Below are 12,567 nucleotides of genomic sequence, written 5' to 3' on the forward strand. Positions count from 1 at the left end.
ACTCTTGCTGAATGCTAGGCTTAAGTTAACACGTAAGAATGAGCAGATTGGTTGTTTGAGCTGTTGTATCAGTATAATAGAGAAGGGAGGTTTTTTTTAAATGGGTGGTTCACAGTTAAATAGGGTAGGGACTGGCTTGTTTCAAAGTTATTATCTTAGCTGTTGAGAAGTTTTAAACTAGGACTAGACAGAGGTGAAAAAACTGGGTGCAAAACAGTTAAGAAGTTAACATGTAGAGAACATTAGCATAGAAAATTAATATAAAGGTGATCCTGAGGTAGGCTTAATACTTACTACTGTTTTAAACCAGGACTAGACAGTGGTGAGATCGAAAATAAACTAGGTACAAAACAATTACGATATAGAAAAAAGTTCGTACAGGAAATGAATATAAAAGTAGTTCTAAGAATAGGCTTAATTCTTTTATGATGTAATGCTAGAAGTATAAGAAATAGAAAAGATAATTTTAGAGCTCTGGTAGGAATGGAGAATTTTGATATAATGAAAATAACTGAAACATGGTTAAATGTAGATGATTTTGATGACAGAAATTTATTAAAAATAGAGAATTTTAGGTTATTTAAAGGAATACAGTTGTGAAGAGTGGGGATTGGTGGTTTTATATGAAAAATATGAATTAGATCCTGTTGAAGTTAAGGATATCAAAGATTGAGTTCATTTGGATTCCTATTAGCGGATATAAAAGGAAAAGACTTATAGTGGGAAATTTTTACAGATCATTTCATGATACTAATTAAACTAGTGGGAAACTTTACAATGAGATTAAAATTTCAGCTGTTAATAATATCATAATTATGGTTGATTTTAATTTCAGGTATATAGATTGGGCTTGATTTGTTTGTTTTTGAATTTCGCGCAAAGCTATACGAGGGCAATCTGCGCTAGCCGTCTCTAATTTAACAGGGTAAAACTAGAGGGAAGGCAGCTAGTCATCACCACCAACCGCCATCTCTTGGGCTACTCTTTTACCAACGAATAGTGGGATTGACCGTCACATTATAACGCCCCCACGGCTAAAAGGGCGAGCATGTTTGGCGCGACGGGGATGCAAACCCGCGACCCTCAGATTACGAGTCGCACGCCTCAACACGCTTGGCCATTCCGGGCCTATAGAGATTGGGAAATGTTACAGTCAAACCATGAGAGAGAAAGGTTTTTGGAAAGTGTTCAAAGTAATTTTCTTCCCCAGCTGGTCCAAGAAACGTGCTAGAAATAATTCTATTTTAGATTTATTGTTAAGTTCTCGAATAGACATTTTTGAGAGGTTAGAAATGGGAAAACATCTGGGTACAAAAGATCACTCTTCTATTAGGCTCGATGTTTTAATGCATCATCAGGAATAATGATATTTTTGGTTACAAATTTCAAAAAAGCAAATCCTAAACATGGCATGTGACGAGAATTTCCATTGGGAATTGATTAGTAATAGGTTTTTGAATACTCAAGGTAAAATATTCCTTGGTTGCAAGCAGAAATCCAGGGAGACTCACAAAAAATATACTCTTCAAAAAAAGAAACGCAAAAGGCAAAATATGAGACAAATTGTTAACAAGTTCATTCCGGGTAGTTCTGTATGACGTGTGTGACACTTTGCACATTCACTGCTGAACATCCAAAGTCTGCAAATGCGAAGTTCACGCTCACTAGGTGAAGTTTAACGTCACTCAACGTCAATAACGAGTATGCCACTGGTGAGCATCAATAACTGCTTGGCATCTCCTGCCCATGGAAGCGATGAGATGACGAATCACATCCTGTGGAATGGCTGTTCACTCAGCCTGCAAAGCTGCTGCAAGCTGAGGTAGAGTCTGCGGTTGAGGTTGTCGCCGTCGCAGACGTCGGTCCAACTCGTCCCAAAGATGTTCGATGAGGTTTAAATCTGGTGATCTGGAGGGCCAAGAAAGAACGTTGATGTTGTGGTGTCTCAAGAAGACAGCAGTGAGTCGGGCTGTGTGAGGACGGGCGTTGTCATGTTGAAAAACGTCGTTGACGTTCACCATGATGGGTTGCACATGGTGCCTAAGAATCTCGTAGACGGTTGCGTACGGCCTGATCGGAAACCCTACGCAGCCCTGGTGTGGTTGAGGCAGTAGATGTCGCAGTGGTGGTCCTATCCCGAAGGTGACGTAACCGGATGTTGCGATCTTGTGCGGGAATGGTCACACGAGGTCTGCCAGATCGTGGACGGTCACGAGTTGATCCATGTTGTTGGTGACAATTCCATAGCCTTGTGATGGTGCTTGGGTGGACATTCACAGCTCTGGCAACATCTGATCGAGATTCGCCTGCTTCCAAGCGACCAATGGCGTTGATGCGTTGTGCTTGAGTCAGTCTTGGCGTAACTGTATTGCGTGTCGGTCGCTTAACACTGAGCTATGGAAACCGAGAACCCGTCACTTTTATAGGGATTTTGCACATGTTGCACTTGCAGAACATGCAGATCTCTCAAACAAATTTATTGGACACGCATGCGTTTTGGCGAAAAATCCGATGTTTTCCTCCGTTTTCAAAGTGCACAACTTTTATTGTCATTTTGGTCTGACAATCAGTGCCTTAACACGTGTAACATCACATACTCTGAGCTTGTAACGTTATTACATATATTTTTCTTTAAAATAACAAAAATATTCCTTTTGCGTTTCTTGTTTTGAAGAGTATATAAGAGATAAAGTTAAAACACATCACAACCTTAAAAAAAATTAATTGAGTGGTATGGCAGGAGACTTAGAAGATTATAGAATCTCAACAAAGTTGGTCAAACAGGAAATTAGGACATCAAAAGGGATGTATGGAAAGGTTTATCTAAAAATGTAAAACATTAACGGTAACTTTTTTAAATACATTAACAGTAAACAACATGAACGTTAAAAAAGGCTTTTATCTGGTAACTATGAGATGGCTGATTTATTAAATTCTTTTTTTCTTAAGTTTTTATTAATGCAGACTTAAGCACAATTTTTATCTTCAACAGTTGATAGATGAAAACAAGATCGAAAAGGAGGATTACATTAATTCTGGGCTTGTTAAGAAAATTTTGGAAAGTTTGAAGAATGTTAAGACTCCTTGATTAAATAACCTTTCCCCATGGGTTGTGAAAGAGGTTAAGGAATAGACTGGTTCCTATTTTTTGTACGTCCTTGAATAGTGGGCAGATGTCAGAGAATTGGAAGTTGGTTAATGTTGCTCTTCTTTTCAAAGGAGGATATAAAAGGTGTTCCAGTAATTATAGGTCTATTAGTCTTACATAAGTTGTGGATATATTTTTGGTAATGTATGATAAAATATGCATTACGAAGTCATTTAACAAAGCTAGGAATGTTGGTGAATAGTCAACATGGTTTCACAGAAGGAAAATCTTGTCTTACAAAATTTTTGATACTCTTTGATAAGTTTCATACTTTATATAGATGAGAGTATTGGTTTGTTTTGAAGTTTGCGCAAAGCTACACGAAGGCTATCTGTGCCAGCCGTTCCTAATTTTGCAGTGTCAGACTAGAGGGAAAGCAGCTACTGACAACTCTTTTGCTACTCTTTTACCAACGAATTGACCGTCACATTATAACGCCCCACGGCTGAAAGAGCAAGCATGTTTGCTGTGACGGGGATTCGAACCCACCACCCTTAGATTACGAATCGAGTGCCTTAACCACCTGGCAATGCCGAGCCCAGGTGATAGTAAGGGTGTATATCTGGTGTATCTGTGTTTTCAGAAAAAAATCTGACAAGGTGGCAAATATAAAAACGTGTAGAGATAGGGTTAACTAATTGGATAGAAAAGTGGCTTGATATAAGAAAGCAGAGAGCTGTTACGAATGAAGTTCAGTCAAACTGGGTTAATGTCACTAACGAGGTACCTCAATGGTCAGTCTTAGGATCTTTGTTCTTTCTGATTCATATAAATGAAATAAATGAAAGAATGGTCAATAAATTACTTAATTGTTTGGTGATGTTAATGTCTTAGATGTTACTGGCTGTAAGGAAGACACTGCTGCTTTACAAAAGGATTTAGATAATTTAGTGAGTTGAACGAATAAATGAAAGATGGGCTATAATTGCAATAAATGCAAGATAATGCATGTGGATTATAATTTGAATGCTTTTAGCAGGGTTACAGAAGAAAGGGACCTTGGTGTCGTGGTTTATCAGTCTCTAAAGCCATCCAAGCTTAATTTCATTGCATATGTCACATTTGAATTATTGTGTTCAGTCTTGGGCTTCTTACCTTATGAAGGACATTGAATTGTTGAAAAGGGTTCAGAGGAGGGTTACTAGAATGGTATCTAATGTGGATGGGTTGTCATGTGAGGAAAGGTTATCTTTTTAAAGTAAAGGAGTTAAAGGGAATCTGATTACAGCTTTTAAGATTGAGGGAATTGGTAGTATTGATGTATCGTTTTTTCGTTCTTAATAGTGAGATTGTTAGGAATTTCAATTTTTTCTTAACTAATTTGTTTGCAAACCACCTTCGATACCCACTGTATCCAAGCTTCCATTATACACGTGCTTATCATACCTTGGGAGAAAGAGCTTCTTTATCATAAAACAGTTTAAAAAATTGAACTGAATGTCATCATGAAACTGAATTTCAGACTAAACATTTTTTTTCCCTACAAAGATCGCTTGTCAACTGCCCATAGTACACATCTTGTCTGTACTTATCCACGTACAGAGACTGTAAGGCCTCCTGTATTGGTGAAACCGAACGTCACTTTAAAGTACAACCGTGTGAACGTATGGGCACATCTATAAAAACTGGAAGAAGGCTACAAACTCTCCCAACTCCAATAGAGGGCATCATATTCCTTTCTCTAATTTTAAAATTATCTCATCAGCTAAACATGACACTAAATTTCTCATAAAAGAAACATTATACGTAAAAACTCTTCTTCCTTCACATGATCTCAACTTATTTTAATTTAACTAATTCATTTTGGCCACATTTTTTCGTCTGATATTTGTATATTGAAACTGTTTTCTTATTATGTATATCTCTCTCTCTCTTATAATTATGCCCCCCGCTACTACAACGGTAAGTCTACAGATTTACAACGCTAAAATCAGGGGTTCGATTCCCCTCGGTGGACTGAGCAGATAGCACGATGTGGCTTTACTATAAAAAACACACAAGCACACATACTCTTATAATTACAAATATTGTTTGTTTTATACCTCCAGATTACTGATGACGGAATTACGATTACTCTGAAACGTTTTCATAGAGAATTTAAATGTGAAGTGTACCACAAGAAAATATTTATTAGCCTTTATTTTAATTTTTCAAGTTATGTACCAATCGGTTTTAAACAAAACCAAGAAAATAGTTTAATTCATTCTGATTATAAAAACAAGAGGAAATCCTCAATAGCCCTGCTGTAATTAGATCTCAAACTGGTCAAGAGATGAAGCTATGAGATAAAAGTTTGTCCTTGAAAAAAAATAACGACAAAAGAAATCAGAGCCACTCTTTCATCTGCTAAGCCCGCGGCTAAAAAAAAAGACATCTCAAGAAGTCATGAATTTTTGTCTGAAGAACTAAGTAACGTCAGTTACTATGCAAAAGGCTTTTCTATTTATTTGGTTGATCAAATATTATTTGATTATTTGATTTGAACAAATAAACCTCCGGTAAGCTTCAGATATATGAATACCTAAATGTCTAGTTAACATAACCTTGCCATATACTAGAAAATATTCTTTGCATTCTCAAAAAAAACTACACACCCTACCTCTTAGAGTATAACAGCATATACTGTTACGAATGTATTTTAAATCTTGGTTTCATCTGGAATATTTCTTGAGATATGAATATCTCATTGCTTCATTGAAAGCGTCAAATGTATTTCATCAACTTATGAATCCTTGTCGCAAACAAGTTTACATTGATTTCGCGAAAAGTAAACTGCTAACGCGAGTGAAATAACATGTAAATTTAAGAAATTTTAAGAGAACAAGTGTATTCGAGTACATCCCAGGTAAGTGTGATGTAACTGTCCATTCAAATTACTTGAAGGTCTTAAGGATCAATGACAAGCACAACCTTCTCATGAAAGATTGTGCTCACTCATTCATAAACTGTAGCCAAAACTAAATCAGGTTAGTTCAGCAAGTAGATTGTTACTTACTTTATAAGGTAAAAGAAATTGTTCGTATATTTATTAATCTAAATTTAGAAACATATATCAGTAGTATTATTGCTACATATTCTAGAAATCCAATATAAATACATGTTCATTGTGACGAGTAAAAGACGTTTAAAAACATTAACACATACAACAAATATTCCTCCAGTATATCATCTAAAAGATTGATTGCCAGCTACATATCAGTAAGGCTAGACTGATTATGTATCATAAAGATGAATGTTAGTCTCGTTATTCAGTTAAGAACAGCTAAGGGTACTAACGTCTTGTTTCCCTTCTTCTGCCCCCCAGTGGCAGAGTGGTACGTCTGCGGATTTATACTGCTAGAAATCGGGTTTCGATAGCCGTAGTGAGCAGAGCACAGAAAGCCTGTGTTAGTCTAAGTAGTTTATTAGGTAACTTGCCCTTGTTGATATAATGATGTACTTACTACACTTGGGGTCTCCTATTCCTCATATAATATATCATTTAAACAAGGACGTAGCACGTAACCTGAATCTGTATACTGAACCATAATAGTTTTGTTTCATGTACTATATTATAGTACGCAAAACTATAATTCAACAAAGGCTTTTAATACGATTATTATTAACATACTGATTTGTTTATCGGACATTGTATCTTCTGTTACAGCATTACACGGTTAATGGTGCTTGAAATATTTTTAGCATATGTCATATGACAGCTTCCTAACGAAAGTAGATATAAAAGCAAAGCCCATGTGAAATATTACACATGATAGAAGCATCAGTTTTAGAATGAGTGAAGATCCTTTTATGAAACTAAGTTTGAAAACTATCTAGATGCGAAAATAGGCTCTAAAGTATTTAGAAAAGGGACGTTCGCACAAAAATATTTCAATCCATCGTATGAGCTATGAACCTACTATGTTTCGAAGAATACATATATATCTTAACTAAAATGTTTTATAGACCTTGTGTCTTATCTCATCAACCCCTACCAAAGTGGCACAGCGGACTTACAACGCTAGAATATGGGTTTTGACAGCACAGATAGCTCATTGTATTGCTTTGTGTTTAATTACAGCCAACCAACCGATCTGAGATCTTTATAACAACGTAATCCTAAACAAACAGCGCGTGTTTGATCCTCCAGGAACGATACAACTTAATCTGTCCATCAGTCATTTTGTAATTACTTACTGTAAGATAACTTCCATAGGTAAAAGGAACAGACCTCTAAGTATAGTTGAATATGTTTAACTATACTTAGCTTATAACTCTGTTGTCTTGTTATGAACTTAAAATAAATTAGTAGAAACTAATGCTCAGTATGCAAAACGTTCAAAAAATAAATTTTGAAAACTTGTCTTACTAAAATAGCGTTAGTATATTTTCTATATCTCTTCAAACAGGATTTTTATCTATTTTGTCGTTTACTCTGCAAAGTCACTTTAAATATTAAAACCAGGTGTAGGAAAACCACAGATTATATATACGTAACTTCTGAATGCATTTTCAATTTTCATTAGGCAATTTAGTACGAAATGTATCATATATAAATCCACGTTTCTTTACACGCTACCATCACCAACAACAAATATTTATTTCACTCGAACTTTGATTTAAAATGTAAAACTTTTACATTATTAGGCAGAACTAATTTCGGAGAATTCTTTGCTAAGTGGAATTTATGGAGACATCTCGTTATTTTATAAAGCAGATTTATTTTTCCTCAGCTGTAATGATAAGGCTCTTATGTTCCTGTAGTTTACAGATAGAGAGAGTATTAAATAAGATATTGCTGATCTACTTTCTTGTTTTCTTTTCTCAACAGTTTCTATTTCTAATTTTGAAGTAAGAAAGAAATTTCAACATCAGCTCTTATATTACTTCAAAAGAAACAACACTGTATCACCGAGTTCGTGTGGCTTTTCCTGAAAACTTCTCATTCAAATCAATACTAGACTTGTACTGCTTAGCTTTTATTAACTGTAAATACTTAAATCTATTGTCGAATCCCTAAGGAAGCGTAGTTATCCATGTGTTGTCAGATGGTGTTTATGATTGAGCAGACATAGCGACATTTCGTCACAGCTCAGGTGCTTTTTCTTGCACAAGCTTCGCTCCTTTCTCTGGCCTTTGCGAAAACGCATTAGTTTATTTACTGGGTGACAGGTAATCGATAGAGAAGCACGAGGCTTCTATATGAACAAAGATGGTTCAGAGGAGGTGGTTTATTTCGAGAGGTCTTTCATGACGTCAATAGCGCCAAAAAAGTGGATATGGTAGCTCTTTTACTTACATTGCCATCTATCGACTAAGACGTAAATTAGGATTTTGTATTACTTTGTCAAGAAATTGTGCTCCATCGAAACCCTTTAAAATTTCAAATTTACCATATTAATGCGCGTAATTGAAACGTTATTTATGGTTGCGAATAGGGAATAAATAGGAGAAATAGAATATATGTTATTTGACTGCCGCACTAAAGAACGTTTTATTTAGGGTACGTGTAGTAGTAATTATTTGTCAGAGGACTTTAGACGATGTGTTATTTTCCTTATAGACAGTGTAAGAAAACTTAATAAGTTACAAAAGCAAACAGGTTAGGGTTAAGAAAAAAAAGAGGACAGAAGGATATATTGCATGTTGCAAGTAACATATTTTTTCCTTCATACTACACACATTGTTTGACTAAACTGTCATACTGTTTTCTTTGCTGCTATTTAATTGAAGTTTCTCAACTTGCTAGGTAGGTTCTTCCTGAATAAAGCCAAGATAATAGGCATTACAACGAACGTAGTCGTTTATTAGCATGAATAAAACAGAACTTAAGCATGATGAACAAAGTAAAACAAATGAATAAATCGGCTATAATTAAAGTGACCATGACAAATTTAATATCACACTTCAAATAATTCAATTTATTTTCAGGAACTTTTTTTTTTCTCCTCATCTACCTCCGTTGATACAATGTAATATATGCATTTCATGTGTGAAAGCCTAATTTACACAAGTTAAAGACTTTTTAATCCTTTATTAACTGAAACATTTCAATGCAGACTGCCAAATATTAAATGAGGGCCCGGTAAGGTAGAGGGCGATGGCTCAAAAATTACAACTACAATAATTTCGGCCTCCGGTTTGGACTCTGCCAAAAATTCCCAGGAAATTTCTCGTTATCCTGGTGGTTCTGTTGTTATAATACAGGATAAAATGATTTCCATTTACAGAAAATAAGCATCTCTTTTGGCGTTGTAACGGCCTGGCTGCCTAAAAATGATGAAAACCAGATTTTTTCCCCTACCTTTTTCATAAGTATAAAACATGTATATTTAATTTTGACTTCAAATTGTAAGTCTTTATATTATTTACGGCTTTTTGGCTTCTCAAACCATTTAAAGGTTAAAACGATTTCTCTTGGATATCAGCATTTCCCAATGTTTACTTTGTTATAAAAGTTTTCAAAATTTCAAATAAAGAGATTTTTTTATCAAACCACAAATCTTTGATTAATTAATTAACTTATCTTAAATTACTTAACGTATTTTTCTTTCTTTTTTTCAGTTACTATACTGATATAAAGAAACGTTCTTAGGTTACTTAATTCATTAAGACGCGACTACCGTAAACTGACGGTGGTTTATTAGTTTGTGTTGGAAGCTTTAATAGACGTAATTAAGGGACAAACCTATCAGAGGTTATTATTACAGTACAAGAAGGTTTGTTTGGTATGTTTTGAATTTTCCGCAAAGCTACACGGCAGTTCTTCCTAATTTAGTAGTGTAAGACTAGAGGGAAGGCGGCTAGTCATCACCATCCACCAACAACTCTTTTACCAACGAATAGTGGGATTGACCGTCACATTATAACGTCACCACGGCTGAAAAGTCAAATATATTTTGGTGTGACTCCTTAAAGGTCCTTTTATGGATGGTCCTTCCATCACGAATTAATCCACAACCGTTTGTTGCACAGTGCCAAGGCCTGTCTTGTCTTTCTTCTGGTGAGCCAGCATTTTATAAAATAGCCACTTTTTGGTTAGAATACGTTATATATGTATATATATTATAACTATTTACAAATTCTTAAATTTCAGTTGCTTTTCTTAATACATAGAACACTAAATAAAGAAGTGTATAAAACAATAAACTTTTCTACTTACCAATTTTTGTACTTGTTTGCTGCTTGATGTAATTTTCTAAGCCTTGTCAAATTTCGCAAGTGCAGGATGTAAAATAGGATAATTTTTAAGATGTTTTATATGCATTTTGGAATAACAAAAATCATACCTTAATATAGCAATACTACAGAAATACACTATAATTTATCAGACTTACTAACTAAGCTGTATTTGGGTCTAAAAATGTTTTTAAAACTCCATGATGTCTTATCTTACCGCTCCCTTTCTACTAGGAAAAGAAAGAGTTTCCCGCGTAAACACTTCGCAGAGGCTGAGAGAATCACGTGGGGGACATTTCGAGTTTTAGATTGGTTATAAATACGTCACTGAACGAAGTTGGTATACCTAAACAAGTATTTCTAACAACGGAAGAGGTGGGCGGGGTCACGTTGATTGATTCTCTTAGTATATTAATATCTCAGAAAACAGAAAAGATAATAAGTTTTTTATCTTATATTCTGGCTTATCATTATTGATACTTTTAATTTCTAATTTAGAATAAACTATGGAATTTATATTTTGATATCACAGGCATCTAATTTGAACCAAAGTTGCATTCAACATACCATGTGACACAAAAAGTCGATATTTAAGATTTTATTTTTTTTACTTTTAAACGAAGAAGTTAACTGTTGTATAACACTAAAACTTGGATTAAATTCTACAGTTTAATAACAAACTTATTGACATATATTCATAAAATAGTAGTTCAATAAAGTTTTGAATGTAACTCTACAAACATGACCGCTGACCTGTCTCGATAGTTTTGTTTGTTTGTTTTTGAATTTCGCACAAAGCTACTCGAGGGCTATCTCTGCTAGCCGTCCCTAATTTAGCAGTGTAAGACTAGAGGGAAGGCAGGACTCAGATTATGAGTCGCACGCCTTAACACGCTTGGCCATGCCGGGCCCGTCTCGCTAGTTAAGTACGGGGGATAAGAGATATTTAGATTCCGGTTGCTTAGTTCTTTTTTAAAAGGATAAGTTAAAAATACATTGAATTGTGTTCTGTAGACTAGTTTAAACTAATCTGATACGAATTTACTCTTATAGTTTTATCCTATTCTCGAGGTGAAGTTGAGTTCTAACTAAATACAATTAATTTCAATGTAAGTTGCAGTTCCAGACGACAAACATATTTATACCGAAGATTTCTAAGTAAAAATCATTATATTTTACGCGAATGAGCAGCTACATACAATCATGTGTATTTGTGCCGAGAGCCTCTGGGAAAGATGTGTGTATCAGCCTCTAGGTAAATATTATTATATTCAATAGAATAAGTAACTCTGTTCGACTATGTGTATTTGTTATGAGGACCTACAAGTAAACACGTGCGAGTCAGCCTTCAAGTAAATGCTATTGCATTCAACATTCTTCGACCTTCAAAACTTTAATACTGTTTACTATCAATAAATCAAATAAATAAAGTTTTCATGCTCATATTCAAGCAGTGATCCAAATAAGTTAAACATTGTGGCATTGCAGCCCGATACTCGAACACAGAATGACGAGAAATAATATATTATAATGATAACTTAGGGAACCATGTGCCCGTAACTATTTACCATTATCTTAAAGTTTTTGAAAATTACACCCTACGTATAATTACTACTTCTAAATTATAAACTGATAATTATATTATCAGTTGTTATGATTAGATACACTCTGACAGTGATGTTAAGGTTTTTCTTTGTGTGTGTGTTGTTGTTTTTTTTTTTCAAAATACAACATTGGAAGTTTGGAAAAATCTTGAAAACTGCAAGTTATTTTAAATAATAAACATTTTACTAAATTATCGCCACCTAGTAGCATAAATAAAAATTACTGATTGATGTTTATTCCCTAAGACAGTGTTTGTTAGACATGAAAAAGAATTGACGAATTATATTTTTAATCTTTCACTTATCTGAACTTAGTTTAAAAGAAGAATTTCGTTTTTCGGTATTGCAATAACCTTTATTTTATAATTTACAACCAAATTAACTGAATATTTACTCCAAAACAAAATAAATCAAAATGTCCAAAAAGAACAAATGCTGGTTTTTCAATTAGAACACTTGTGCCAGTAACTAAGAGATAAAAGTTCTGAAACAGGAGCTTTACGTATTTAAGTTTATATATATATGTACAAAACTGTTACAAAATTCTAAGAGGGAATGCTTAGGTATACGAAAATGCTTTCTCGGGATTCTATTGGCTGATGCCACCATGATGAGCATAATAATTTATAATAAAGCAAGTTGTTACAGACGTGACTA

General features: G+C 34.5%; 1 long non-coding RNA gene across 1 annotated transcript in view; it reads right to left on the reverse strand.

Moving 5' to 3' along the window:
• LOC143229457 (uncharacterized) overlaps nt 1–10,695 on the reverse strand; it is a 45,474-nt gene extending 34,779 nt beyond the window's left edge. The window contains exon 1 of the long non-coding RNA XR_013015880.1: nt 10,290–10,695. This is a non-coding gene — a long non-coding RNA (uncharacterized LOC143229457). The remainder of the gene's footprint in view (nt 1–10,289) is intronic.
• Nucleotides 10,696–12,567: the final 1,872 nt, after the last annotated feature.

This window comes from Tachypleus tridentatus, chromosome 10 (genome assembly GCF_004210375.1).
Source record: "Tachypleus tridentatus isolate NWPU-2018 chromosome 10, ASM421037v1, whole genome shotgun sequence".
Classification (NCBI taxonomy): Eukaryota; Metazoa; Arthropoda; class Merostomata; order Xiphosura; family Limulidae; genus Tachypleus; species Tachypleus tridentatus.